This window comes from Pinus tabuliformis, chromosome 3_1, assembly GCF_031772625.1.
Source record: "Pinus tabuliformis cultivar Carrire ecotype Pingquan chromosome 3_1, CPIR1, whole genome shotgun sequence".
In the NCBI taxonomy this organism is placed as follows: domain Eukaryota; kingdom Viridiplantae; phylum Streptophyta; class Pinopsida; order Pinales; family Pinaceae; genus Pinus; species Pinus tabuliformis.
In genome coordinates, this window is record NC_142301.1 from 684583616 (window position 1) to 684597501 (window position 13886).

Below are 13886 nucleotides of genomic sequence, written 5' to 3' on the forward strand. Positions count from 1 at the left end.
TGGAGCTTCTATTACTCAATTATCTATAATTTTTCAATTGGAATTTGGGTTTTTTGTAGCAAAAATACACAAAAAAACAGTTCTTGGGCTTTTCTCCAGGAATTGCAAACCAAAGTCGATTAAAATTTAACTCACTGGGTGAAATTTACAGAGGAAAATGAAGTTTGTGGGATTTTTTGGTAAAAATGGGCAAAAACAGTGGTTCTGGTGCACTTGTTGAAGGCAGTATGGTGAATTTAACTCAAATTTGGCTGCTTTGAAAATTTTTGCAGAGGAAAGCTAAAAAACACGGTTTGGGAAGTGAAATGGGTAAATACCTGTGTTTTTGGACGCGCCTGAGAGTAATTTGCAGATTTGGACGACAAATTACAGAGTGGAATGTGTGATTATGCTGGTAGGATGGCAGACTGGAGCTCTGGTAGCAGCTTCGTCATAATTTGTATGCACAGTCTCACAGAGAAAAACAACTTAAAATGAGTGAAAATACGTCTTTTATGGCTTTTTTAACAAATATTGGCTTTGGCGGGCTTTTGGCGCTTTTTGCGGATGACGTCAGCAGGACGCGATGTTTTGTCGCGATGCGAGGTACGAAGGAGTGACGTGGTTGTGACGTGAGCAGATGACGCGGAAATGACGTGCCGATGACGTCAGCAGGGAGGCAGTGGGGACGGTAAGCGGTTTGGGCCCCGCACCGTTTTTGGGCAAAGGTGGTATCGGATGGGAGGGCAACGAGCACTATGGGAGGCTACCACCTGTCCCAAGGTAAGGCAGCAAAACCACCATCCCCCAGGCACTAAAGGAGAAGCAGCGGAGGGCTTGCGATATGGATTTGGGCCGTCCGATCTACGGGCCATGATCTGACGGTTAGCGCTTAATGGACATGGCAGAGGGCTATGACGTGAGGGCCCACGTATTAAATCATTGTCTTTAATGTTTTGCGAGGTTTATTCGTTGGTAAGGTTTGCGAGTTTGGTTATTTATTTAACCAAAGGTTAAATAAATCCCAATGCTCTATATGCGGAGGGTTGTTAATGGCCCCGGATGAACCATTAACTCGCATAAACCATTAATATATGGCTATAATTTGCCGGGGGTCAGGAAATTTAAAATATTTTTGGGGTTTTTATATAGTTATATAATATGGGCATGGGGAAAATTTAAGGGTTTTATATAATAAGGTTTATGTGTTAATATGAATATGAGGTAGGAATAAGCGCTAAGTGTAATGTAAGATACTTAGGCTAAGAGGAGAAAAGTATTTTTACACAAGAAATGTGGCTTGTTTTATCCTAAGTAAAACAGAGTTTCACTTAGTCTTTTTCATGAAATGAAGTGATCTAGGAGTATTAAATAGATCCCAACATCCTTTTGGGGAGGTTAGCAAGTGTTTTTTGGAAAAATGAGGAGGGAAGTTCGTCATGCTTCATCTGTTTTGTAGCCAAACCATTTCCATTGTGTTTATAATATCCATGAGAGATGAATTGTCTTTGAAAGACAAAATTGCTCATAAACCTGCTTCTGCAACATCAAAACTGCCTACCCAACCTATTACACCTAACATTTTTTCTTCCTTTTTCCTTGGGTGCATTTAAACTAGCAAACCCTTACTCTCTTCTTTTCTTTTAACTGCCATCCTATCTAAGTCTGTCCTTATTTCTTCCAAGGGCTCAGATTTAACTGTTGAGCACCTTTGCTTCTCTACCTAACTACTTATCTTCCAAGCTTGAACTGTTTGGACAGCTTTATTCTCTACAGAAATTTAAACATGGACTGGCCAAGATTAAGCTATTTAGCCATCCATCAATTGTGACAACAGTCAACTAACTACACATGATGAAACTCTTTGCAAAAATAGAAAAGTAGTGGCATTTTGGACTAGCACACTTTCCTGGTCTTTTCTTTGGGGTTCATTTCCTTTCTTTTTGACCAATTCATTCTTTTTGCCCTTTGATCTTTCTTTTAGGGCATACCCTCTTTTCATTTTTTATTTTTTTGATTTTTTCAAAATATGGAACCTTTGCAACATGGAAAGTATGAACATATTTGGCATTTTACCAGTCAATCATGAAATATGACACCTATTGGTATAGGAGCATAACAAGGGGAAACCTCCTTTACATTACATAAATGAATAATTTTTGGATGATACAAATGACAAGACCTCTTTTTCATATATAAGAGTCTAAGGGCTCACAATATAATCAAATCTTACTTAACAATAATAATGTAAGGGCACAACAATAACAATAGTGGGCTTCTATGGTGCACAACATTAACAATATGGGGGCTACATGAGGACATTAATAGCAATAATGGGGCTACACTAACAATAACAATAAGGGGGCTACAATAGTATTATAGGGACTTAACAATGAAGAAGGGAGACCCACTCTCTACCCAATCATATGCTCCGTTGCACTATAGTTTTCTTGAAACTAGATACCCCTGAGCTAGATCTGATGGATTAAGAGGAGCACTCGCTTAAGAATTAACGTGGTTTAAAACAAGGTAGAAAAGATGAAGGCCACTCTCCTTCACACATAGAAGTCAATATGTTTCCTTTCAATCACTAAGCTAGGGCTTGTTACCATTCATAATGTTTCCATAATGGGCACACATAGCACAAAGGGAGTGATTCTTCGATCTAGAATTCCCTTGTTACTTCATCTTTTTCAGTTCCTTTCATGCCTAATGTAGAAAAATTATCTAAAAATTCTTTGGAATATCTAACTAAGGTTGAAGACTTATACACTATCCTCTTTATGCATTCAGGTAAATTCACAACTTCACACAGGATTATGTGAATCAAAAGGATTTATTCTAGGCTTCTATTTCGAGTCATACTCTTAGTACCCACATGCATGTATGTTTTCCTTTCACCAATTTTATCTACAATTTGAATAGGTTTTTCTGTCTCTTTGTTCATGACCACCTCACACTCTCTAGACATTGTTGTTCACTTTCTCCCCGCAACTTGATTGCCCTATATGAGAATTCAGGGTCCATATTGGACTGTGTGGATAATCAAAAGTCTTGAGATGGTAAATTAACCATACATCTAGAGTAGTTTAGTAACACTCTCATTATTTCTCATAACTACTAGCAGTCGAGTAGTTCAACTACCAAATCTAAAATTTGAACATTCAATTCAAGGTAATATAGAAAACTTCACAATTCCCCCTCACAACTTCCTCTCAGGAATTAGAATCTTTGTTGACCACTCTCTTCTTCAACTTTTAGAAATATATTAAAATGAGTATTACATTGCATAAAAAATTTCAAGATAGCCATGTAGACCATTTCCATGAATATAAATCTTAATTTCAAATTATAAAACTTGGCATTTTGAAAAGGGGTGTTACAACCGTGATTGAAGCAAACCCACTACAAAGATGACAAGGTCACCACCAACATTAACACCTACATCACTCAAATTAACATTGTCAACATTTATCTTGTCGAGACATGAAAATTATCAATTGCGACCATGGAATACAAGACTACCAATAAAAAGTCCAACCACTTACAACACTCAATCCCTCCCAATAGAGGGGGAGATAGAGTTAGTTGAAAGGAACTCCTATGACATGTATTAGTGTATTTTGATGATCACATCCTTACACCTTTTAAAAGAAACCCTTAACTCTCTTAAATACTCAAATCCAACCACTTGCAATACCACTCCAACCTCATCTCTTATTAGATTTTTTTAAAAATTATTATTCAATTTTTTATATTTGAATAATTTGAAAATTCTTATTAAATATTTTTTTATGTTAATAATTTTGAGATTTCAATTATGACCATGGATAGAACATAACATTTATAACTATGTTTTCATGTATCATATCACAAAATATTACATTTTAACACATAATTTTTTAACTATATATTTTATACTATCCAAATAATTGCTATAAAAAATAATTATGAAAAAATAAAAGATACTAAAAAGGTAGGTGACCTTATGAAAATTAAAAAAAACTAATTATAATTTTTTAATTTTTATATATTATTATTATTAAAAAATCACTCATCTAAAAATCCCTAATATTTTAGAAGCAATTATATTAATAAAAAAATATATTCATTAGAAACAAATAAAAAAGATTAAACATGTTCTCCATTGGAAATATTAAAATAATGCAAATGTTAGGTATCTTTAGAAGTATTTATTCATCTTTAAATATTTGAGTTGCATTATTTAATGTGATGATATAACCTTAAACATCCTAAAATATCCCAAATTCTCAAAAATACTTACCTCTTGCTTTAACAAAATATTTTACTTACCAACCAATCAAATCATATAATAATAATAATAATAATAAATCACTCAAATTATAAATTTACCATAAATATTTTAAATATAATTTATAAAAATTATTATTTTTAATACACATAATAATGATGTCATCCATATTTTTAAGGAACTTTATATCCAAATACCAATTTCCGTTTGCACAACCACTTTTAAATGTGTCACATTAAGGGGTAAACATGTGTTTCGGTGGAGTTAATCGAAGGATAGTTGTTATCCAGTCAAATTTATCTTATCGTGATGGAATTAAACATGCATGAAGCAAAGGGAGGGGAGAGCAGTTTCATTGTAATATTCCGCTTGCTAACCTGTCAATTTCAAAGGTATCTCCCTACACTTTGGTAATGAACTCAAATTTGCCCTATTAGGGTTTTGAGCAGACGTGTACTAAAGATAGCTATGATGAATGTTTATATGAATTTTTAGGAAACGACCAATTTCCACAAGTATGTCGACAACTTTAATTTTTCCCTTCCATGATGCTCCTGAGTTGGATTTCAGATGGATGCACCTGAACGCCACTGACCTGACTTGACATAATAGAACCCGAATTATTAGCAAATCTATATATGACTTTGAAATGAATGCATTCAATTAAGGTTAATCAATTCTGGATCTGTAGCTTCAACGCCGTCGCCATATTTTGACAAGTTCCCTGTCACCAATGATCAATCTCTTGAAATCTGGAATTTCGATCTGATCTTCTTTTTCGAAGTAATGTATGTAGTAGCTTTAGTAATCCCTGATAGAACTCATTCTCTGGGTCATCCAATATAGTTCATGAAGCTTCAAACGCACAGCATAGTCACTATTTACTTCATGTGCATGGTTAGAGATAATAAATTATATGCACAATAAGTGAGGAGTTCTTGGTTTTCAAGATCCATTTGTGCTTGCCATGTGTTATCCAACGACGGCAAAAATGTTTCCATTAATAACAACTTCCATATGTGAAAGACGCACATCTCTCTCGTTCATCCATTTTTGCAACAATTCAACAAAATCCAGGATGCTTGAATTTAATGAACCCAAATTTATTTTCCCCTGCCCGTTGATTTGAAATAGTTGCGAAATGAGCAGAACCATCCATAGTAGTCATACGAAATCGGTACCCTGTTTTTCCCTAGCAATAATTGATATTTGTGAATGGCTTTCAACACGTTCTGGAAAATGTCTCGTCGCCTCCTCCTCCTTGGTTCTGACTTGAATGCTCGACACCTTTCATTTTTCTTTTTGGCACTGTGTGTATGCGACTATGTGCAAATATTTCCCGCCTTATATGATAAGTGAAAAGATAAATATTATTAGAGTTTTATTTAAATGGAGTGAACGTGGAATGGGTAGGTGGGAGTAGGTGAGGTGAGTGGAAAGATGAGGTGGAGGTTGAGTGGGATGTGCTAGGTAAGATACAAGTAGAAAACTATGTGGAGTAGTAGTATGAGGTAATGTATGATAAGTGGGAGGTGTGAGATTTCATTTATTAAATTTTTTTATTTTATATAAAGCATAAAATTAAAATTTTGACATAATGACTTTATATGAAAAATATTTATAAATGAAATTTGGCGAGAGAAACTAGTGCCACAGGAACAACATGATAGAAGAGGCCAGGCTCATGAGGTTGAAGGCATGAATAACAGGATAGAAGAGGCGAGGCTCATGAGGTTGAAGGCATAATGTAGAAAATTTGGAATTTGTGAGTTAGAAAAAACAACTTGAAACTATAAGTGTTACAAAAAAATTTGGTAGTGATCATGAGCCCACATAGAATTTATACAGTGTCAATATTTATCTTTGACTCGTTCAATCTTTTCAAAATAGTCTAGCTATAGGAGAAAATGCTTCCAAAAATAACACATCTACCACTATCAAAACTCTCATTTTTGAAACGCTGCCACTTTATTTAGCAACCCTTCTTATTTAGATCGTAATGATGAACATTATAAAATTAAAAGAAAACACCTGTTTACAATTGGAAAATCGATGTTTTTTAGGACCCCAGATTGAAATGTCAAACTTAGGAGAGTTGATTTCAAAGGAATATTGTATGTGCTAACACTTCCAATGGATGAAATGATGTGCATATTAATCAAAAGATTGTGGGATGGATGTCTTCCATACTACATTCTATCTCCTAAACTATTATCGGGGCATGCTAGCACATCCCTTGGCATGTGACCTAATGTGACAATGTCAGCCTGCCCCCCACCCTCTCTCAATCCGCTCCATCTAGGGATTAAACATATAAAACCTTAAAACAAATTTACATTTCAAAATAAACATTGTAAGAGAATAGTCTTGCCAATACTTGATAAATTCACAATTAAAATAAATCTATACTATTAACAAAACAAAACAAATAAGTGACATATCTATAAATCATCATGTTATATATATGATTTACAACATTCCATAATGAAAGAACTAAACTAGCAATTTCCCCTAAAGGTGCAAAGACACACCGAAGGAATAAAAGATTTGGGAAGATCATCTTATCATGAACAAACCCTACTACTGAATGTATGTGTATAAGGTATGGAAAACTCTTCAATTTATAACATTTGATGGCCATGTGAGAAAGAGTCCACCCTATCACCAAAATGCCCCAAAGTCAAGTTGGATTATTTCGCGAGAAATTAACCTAGAGACAGAAAACGATGACAATTATTTTCATTAAAATGAAGTAATTGAGGAGCACCTCTCTTACTGGTAAAAATGACAATAATTGAAGATGCCTATTTGGAAACATATTTCAATTTTGGTTGGTTGTTCAGACATAATTTGAAGAGATAGAGGTATTGGTTGGCCAATATTCTCCTTACTATGTATCATTGAATGTTATGAATGAGTGGTAGACAAACCACTAAATTTTTAACCATTCATTTCAAATCTAAAGGCTACCTAGTAGGTTGCACCAGGGGCTGCAAAATGTTGGCTAAAGGATTGTTTGTCATCTAAGTGGTTGAGAAGAGTTTAAAATTATTCAACATTGTGTAAGGAAGTGAAGAAAAAAATAAAACAAATGGAAACATGAGATGTAGTTTCCTTTTTTATTATCCTTGAGAGAATGATGTGGTGGCATCTATAAGGATGCGATATGTTTCTTGGGCCCATAGGCATCCCGTAGTTGGAAACTCGGTGAGTATGCTGCTTTTAAAGGACATATATGCGATGTGGCTACATGATTTAATGAAACTTTAGGTCCTTCATGCTATTTTTAAATGAAATGATATGATTTAATGTGTTAAATGCCTTATAATTAGTAATTTGTCTGTAGTGATTATTGAGAGCGATTAGCTACTTTCTTTTCCCATGTAGCGCACTTACTTTCACCAACCATGTGGCACATATTTTTTTCTTCTCTAGAAAGACAACAAAGCAATTCCATGATATTCTGGTGGTGAACATTGCAACAACCTCGCCACCAAACAATGTCATTTTGTAAAAATTACTACAAGCCCCACTTCCCACCAAATTGTTTCCATTTAGCTTTGAGATGACCTCATCCTCATTAACTCTGAGATGATAAAATGTTATGGTATTCTAATTTGGTTTTCTAGGTCCATATCAAATTCTTTTGCCGGACCTTTGTAACAGTATTAATCCCATCATGAGTATGACCCTAGTAGCTACGAATTAGTAGCTACGAATGAAAAAATCAGATTCCAAATCAACATAGCAAGACGATTGCGACTATGCCTGGAATATCCCATAAACCTGCTTGAAAATGCCCACTTAGTTCATTTTTTTGAAAGTTAAGTTTGTCAAGGCGTTTGGAATTGAGCCCAAGAAATGATTACTATTTAGGCCCAGGTTCTGAAGCATGTCCCCATGGAAGAGATTAGTAGGAAACGAATCGTGGATCTCATTGTCCTAGAATTCGAAAGACATGGAGCTGGTGTTGAGGACAAGATTGTGAGGAAGAGTCTCGCTGAGGGAATTTTCAAACAACAAGAAATAGAAAATATTTTTTAGTTTGACAACACCTAGTGGCATTGGGCCTATTAATTTATTCCTATATAGTGAACGAACTTGTAGATTAAAAACATTTGATATCTAGTTGGGGATGAACCCTGTGAGACAATTCATGCTCCAATCCAACAACTCTAGCATCGTCAGGTGAACTTTCATATTGAAGAGATTCGATATCTCGTTGGGGATGAAGCCTGTGAGGCCATTCATGTAGAGACATGCCCAAAAGCATCGACCCGTGAGATGGAAAAGTATCAACACAAGTGAAGACCAAGAGACTCGAATATGAGGCGGATATGCTCTGACAACACCATCCACATGGTCAAAAGCTATTTGATGAAGGAGGATTAAAATAGAGTTGAGGGATTGGATGGGATGAATATTGTTTACCCAACCAACTCCATTAAAGGAACACCTTCAGTGTAATTACTAGAAATAAACAAACAATTGGTTATATTAAACTCATGTACTTCAAAATAAAAAGGTATCATAGACTACTTAGGGACATTGTTGTGTGAGAGTAGAGACATGTAAATATGTTGAATAGATCATAGCACGATGTTGTAAAAGAGGGATTATAGTTGTCTGAATGTCAAGAGAGGTAGCAAGAAGCAGTGTTAAGCGCACACTATTTCACAAAGTAGTATATTAATTCAAATGAATATTGGTGTTAGGTGAACTATTGAAATTAATAGAGAAATGTGTTCTTGGAGAGAGTTAGTTCATTAGTTATGCATGAGCCTTAGATTGCGAATTAGTTCCTACATTTTAGGAGGTTGTTATAACTCTCCTATTTTCTTGTAAACTATATATTCTTGATGCTTAATGAGAAATGTGTAGAGGGTTATTCCAGAGGCATTCTCCAGGTGAAGCTCCTCCCCTGTGAGATGCTCAGTTTGATGAATATATTATGCCTTCTATTTCTAACATGGTATCAAAGCCTGTTTGGGCCTGGGCCTTGGCCTTGGCCCCTAGTGGGCTGAGGGAAATAAGAGAATATATTTGTATTGTTTTAGTCTTTTGTTTGTCCATTGGATATCTGCATGTGAGAATCGATCCCTTTTCCATAAAGGACCTGCATTTAAATTAGGAAGGCTTGTTGGTGGATATATCGTTAGGCGTTGTGATTGCAGTGACAATTAGAATTGTAAGGAGGCAATGGTATATGGCAAACTAGAGATATTTGTCTGTCACAGTGATGTGGGCTTGTTGAACAACCCAACTCTCAATGTGTGGCATCGAGAGAGGCATATTTTGCGTGGATATGATACCTGAAACATGCGATGTTTCAGTTGAGTTGTGGATCCTGGAAGATTGTCGGAAGATCACTACAGTGTTGAGTTGGCGGATCTTGGTAGACAGGTTTAGTGATGAGTTGGTGGATCGTGAGCAGGTGAGTTGGATCGCTGATGTCTGAGCGAAACATTGTTATCATATGAAGCTGTCGGTATGCTTACATAGCTTGAAGGTCGAGATCATTGGTGTCTGGATCTACACAGTGAAGCGTGGATTTGACATCTGAAGTAGAACACTTTTTGGTTTGAAGGAAAAAGAGTGGAAAACGTTGTGGTGTTTTGAGGCCGAGATCAATCTGTCGGTTTTAATGTGGAAGAAGGCCTGCTGAGAAGAGGCGTACATGGATACCTTTGATGATGAGCTTGTCGCTGAGCAGGAAGTCTGGGCTACCATAGATATAGGTTTCGGTTCAGGTAGAGTGATGGAAAAACAAAATACTAAAACAATACAAATATATTCTCTTATTTCCATCAAACCACTAATGGCCAGCTCAAAATAGAAGACACATAATATATTCATCAAACTGAGCAGCTCACAGGTGAGGAGCTTCGCCTGGAGACTGTCTCTCGTAGAACGCTCTACACATTTCTCATTAATCATAAAGAATATATAGTTTACAAGAAAATAGGAGAGTTAGAACAACCTCCTCAAATGTAGGAACTAAATCATAATCTAAGGCTCACACATAACTAATAAATTGACTCTTATCCGAGAGACCTGGGTTCATGTCCCGAGAATGGAACTAGGATAGGGCATAACATTTGGAGAGGCTATAAATACTCGAGGGGAGCGATATGAACTTCAGTTAAAAGATCGATCTGTGGGATGAGGCAAACCCCATCTACAAAAGCCTATGAAGAGTGAGATTTCATTTTCAAGGAGCCTTTTCTTGATCCCGAATTGGAGGAGAACCAAAGAAACATGGCGTTTGTGGTATAACGGTTTTGTTTTTTTTGTTTACAATTGTACAGGGTTAGATTGTATATCATCCCCTGTGATAATGTGCTCGAATTCTTTGAATCCATGGGTCTCAGGTGCCCTGACGGCAAGAGCGTGGAATTTTTTTTGTAGGAAGTCAGTTCGAAAAAAAAGATCAATAGGAATATTGAGTTGTAATGTAGAGGCGTTGTAGAGCCATAGATTCAAGAGTGTGAAAGAGTGCAGTTTGGAGTAGTGAGATTTGAAGTTCCATTTGTGTTCTTTGTCAATTGAGTCGATTCCTATTGTTCTTCTTTACATACATTGTAGCCATGTGGATGTGTTAAGAGTACTAGTCAACCCTTTCTCCATTAAAGGGGAGTGTTGAAATTAATGGAGAAATGTGTTCTTGGAGAGAGTCAGTTCATTAATTTTGCGTGAGCCTTAGATTAGGATTTAGTTCCTACATTTGAGGAGGTTGTTCTAACTCTCCTATTTGCTTGTAAACTATATATTTTTTATGCTTAATGAGAAATGTGTAGGGCTTTCTGCTAGAGGCAGTGTTCGGGGTGAAGCTCCTCACGTGTGAGTTGCTTAGTTTGATGATATATTATGTGTCTTCTATTTCTAACATGCACACTATTTCACAAGTAGTATATTTATTTAGATGAGAATTTATGATGTGTAGAAATCGCTATACCATATACCATATGAGAATTTCGACCATATATGTGTAGAAATTGGTATCTCTCCCGTCTCATGTTAGATTTGTGGTTAAGGTGGATCTATAATGGCTAATTATTGAACCAGCCTAAATTCATCTTTAACTCTAGATCTATCAAGTTCCAAGAGAGATCAAATCTCTCGAGGTGAAAACCTTTCCTCAATTTTGCACTAAAAAAAGTGGTTTATAGGTAAATATATTCATCCCTCTAGGCACTTGATAAATCACGAATCAAGACAGATCTAGGTTGGTTATCTAGGTTGGTTTATAAAGTTCAAGTGTTTTGGATTATCCAAAGTGTCGAATCCATTTATGGATTCAAAAAAACATTTTTAAAACAAAGAAATCACAATTTCCTCCAAAATTGTTTCACTAGATTCATGAAAAAAATATGATTTTATCTATTAGTTGAAGTGCAAATATTTTATTTTAATTTTCTTAAATAATTTTTCATAAAACTAATTAAAATTATAATTTAAACTTATTAAATTTTTATAAATAAAATAGGGGGTTCATTGGATTTAGGAAGAAAAAAGATTTTATCTATTACATAAAGAGCACATATTTTAAATAATTTATTTTTGTTTCTTAAATATATTTTACAAAATATTAATTAAAAATTATTGAAATTTAGCCTTATTAATTAAAACATTTTTATATATTAAATTAGCATTATTTAGCTATTATATGTTTTGAATATTTTAGCTACCAATAATTTTTTTTTGTCAAATCATAATGTTTTGTTATTTAATATATATATATATATATATATATATATAACTTTGAAAACATGCAAAAATACTCACAGTTGTGAAGAGTTTACAACCTAAACCCATGACTCTACAAATTCCAAACACATTAAATATATATACCAAAAAAAATTCCAAACAAATTGGACAAAAAGATGCTAAAATAAACTCCAAAATATAAGAAATAGACTTGCGCTAAATTAATCATCAAATTGAAATAAAATGCCAAAATTATTTAACTTGTCGAATCTTGTCAACCACATTAAAAATATTAATGTGGTTGATATAGCAGATGGCGCTTCACAAATATAACGAAAAAAACTATTGTAACAAGAAGATTGCCTTACTAATACATACATTTACTTGATTAACCATGTATAAAAAAATTATGAGACAATTTTAACTTGAGAAAAAAAATGAATTACTCATCTTATTTTAAAATGGACCATTTTGCTAAATAAATCCTCTATCACTTTAAGTTGAAATAAAAACTTTCCACAATAAATATACTCAATGTAATTATAACACTAATAAAATTCATTAATCATAATGGTATGTGTATTCATAAATGAATAAAATAAATCCGAATAGGGTTTTTTGAAAAATAATAATAATAGTACGCCGAAAATTCCGGGTTTCAGTGTTTAAATGGTTTTGGTTTTCCTCTGAAAAAATATCAGATACCTTTGCAGTCGATTGGTTGAAATAGAAAAATATGAAGACACGCCTACCAGAATGGAAAATGGGCTTCCGTAACCAACTTAATGTTCTATGACTTTTCGAAAATCTCTTTTTCATTTTGGTAGGTGTGCCCAGATATTCTCATTTTCCATATCTATCACAAAGTATTTTCCAATTATTTTTTCAGTTTATAATAGATATTTTTTTTCAGAAAAAGAAAAATATTATATTATATTAAAGCAATATATACAAGATGTTTTAATAGATTTCATAAGAAGATCGCTTGTACATTCAGCATTATATCAATAGGAGAACTGAAAAAATAAAAACTTAAAAACACAATAAAAAAGATGAGAACCCTCCTAAACATCAAAGACACAAAACCAAAATTAATCTCCACATATACTGCATTCATTGGATAATAGACCAAAATAACAATAATGTGGACTCAAACCTGGATTTTCGGCTCTCGTTATTATTTACAAAAATCCCTGTTTGAAGTCCTCATTAGCTTTACAAAAACATTGTTCATTAACCATATTACCAGTACAGGAAGCATCTCCATAACAGCCAAAATAAATTCTAACCAAACGGTCTGGCAATAGTCTAACTATTCTCAGTCTTCATGTTCGTTGAAGTTAGTTAGGTATATTTTTTATTAGTTTGTTTTAATTTTTATTAAAATTATAAGTTTAAATGGTGTAGTTTCAAAACAATTTTACAATATTAAGTTTATTTAATTATATATAATAAAAAATGTATTTTATATAATAAAAAACAACAATTTTATTCACACTTATTTAAAATCAAAATCTCATCCAAAAGAATTTTATAGAATTAAAAAATTGATATATTTTTTTTTTTTTTTTATATAAAAATATTAAACAGCCCTAATAGGGAGATATGAAATAGGTTTAAATATAATTGAATAAATATTTTACAAAATTATATGATTGAAAATTAAAATATAATTATAAGTGGGTAAATATTTCTTCAAAGTTATTGTATTTTATAAAACCAATATAGATTTATCTTAAGTACGAATCTAATATGAGCCTAGCAGAATCAAATTTCTTTAGGTGCATTTTTTTTTTAAACTGAAAAATACATAAATTAGTTAACATAGATCTTCAAATAGTTTATTAATATATTGTTGTAATATTTTTGAAAAGTATAAGATTTAAACATATTCACACATTTCTCTTACTTCGAATTACTTTATAGC

The 13886-nt window shown here is 33.6% G+C and overlaps 1 pseudogene; it reads left to right on the forward strand.

Annotated features, from left to right (window-relative positions):
- The first annotated feature begins 641 nt into the window (after window positions 1-641).
- Window positions 642-13886, forward strand: part of LOC149188962 (uncharacterized) — an 83042-nt pseudogene continuing 69797 nt past the window's right edge.